Source organism: Ylistrum balloti, unplaced genomic scaffold (genome assembly GCF_031769215.1).
Source record: "Ylistrum balloti isolate Yb309-2 unplaced genomic scaffold, AGI_CSIRO_Ybal_v1 Utg370512, whole genome shotgun sequence".
NCBI lineage: Eukaryota > Metazoa > Mollusca > Bivalvia > Pectinida > Pectinidae > Ylistrum > Ylistrum balloti.
The window spans coordinates 271447-273310 of record NW_026782330.1 but is presented as its reverse complement, the minus strand read 5'-3'; positions in this window follow the sequence as shown (position 1 = coordinate 273310).

Sequence of the window (1864 nt, the reverse complement as noted above, 5' to 3'; positions counted from 1 at the left end):
CAGTGTTATTGTGTATACAGTAACACCATCATACACCACAGTAACACCATCACACACTACAGTAACACAATCATACACTACAGTAACACCATCATACACCACAGTAACACCATCACACACTACAGTAACACAATCATACACTACAGTAACACCATCATACACCACAGTAACACCATCACACACTACAGTAACACAATCACACACTACAGTAACACCATCATACACCACAGTAACACCATCACACACTACAGTAACACAATCACACACTACAGTAACACCATCATACACCACAGTAACACCATCACACACTACAGTAACACAATCACACACTACAGTAACACCATCATACACACCATCATACACTACAGTAACACCATCATACACCACAGTAACACCATCACACACTACAGTAACACAATCACACACTACAGTAACACCATCATACACCACAGTAACACCATCACACACTACAGTAACACAATCACACACTACAGTAACACCATCATACACACCATCATACACTACAGTAACACCATCATACACCACAGTAACACCAACATGTACTATACTGTATGACCATAGGAAATTATCATACACTATATTGTCAAGTGCCATGTGCTTCATTGATCTTTTGTTAGCATAGTGATATTTAGGACATCATGAAGAAGTTTATAAATTTGTGTTGTCTAGAAATGTCTCAATTTGATTGGGTGTATTTCGTAGAAGGTCATCAGGTACACGAGATTTATAGTGGTATAACTCTAGTGTGTTACTCTTAGGATATATATCTATGTATATATGCTACAAGTAATTTAAAAAATCATACATTGAATGTCATATCATTTCTTTTTTGATAACATCATCAATGATATAGGGCTGTTTTTGTTTTGTGGACAAATTACTTCAGTAAAGTTAAAAACTTGATGCTAAGAGATTTTCCATGACAAAGTCTTGGTTACAGAGGAAATTATGCATGTAAGTAGTCAGATGTAGCCTTAAGTGATGAAACTTTGTATTTACTAAATATACAAATAAGTCATGTGGCCAAGTCAAGCAGTATTTTCTCCCTCTGATGATTTACGGATAAAACAATGATGTATTACTGAAGTATATTAAATCACTCACAGAAACAAATTGTGATATATCCTCTTGGATTTAATTCTGGGCATTAATTGGGTAGTCTCCCTCTACCGACATTCGATGCATTCCATTTTGAAATTAAATGATACATGTGTCGATAATACTGCTGATTTTTCATGGCAAGTAGACAAGACAAAGCTCAATAGTACATGTCTTTTAGGAATCTACCATAAATGTTTTACCCGGATTTGTTTGTGTAAAGAAACCTTTTCACTAAAACCTGGTTATTTGTCTTCAAACATGGTAATATGTAGATTTAGGCTGCATTTTTTGTAACCTGGTTGAAACGGTTCAGGCGGCCTGAAATTAATCCACTATACATGAACATACTGGATGTTGGACCGGATATATGTAAAGCTCAAAATGCACAGTTTCAGAAGTTCCTATAAATCATTAAAAAATTTAACTAAAATTAAGATACCATCCACTTCACTCATACTTTGTAGGACAATGCTCTCAGAAATATGTGAGTGCATCGACTCTACCTTGTGTGCTGAAATTCTGAAAATTAACGATAAACAGCAAGTTAGTTTCGGACAGGTAAGGCTGGACCCCTCAAACTGCATGTGCCAAATATTCCGCAGTCCAGTCTGGGTCCCGGTCTGTACCTCTCTTTTTTCTTGCAGGTTCAACCAGTCTAACCGTTTCAACTGCTTACGTGAAAGCACCCTAATACTCCAATAATTGATGATGTAATGTTGCTGTATCATTTACAGCTGATCTG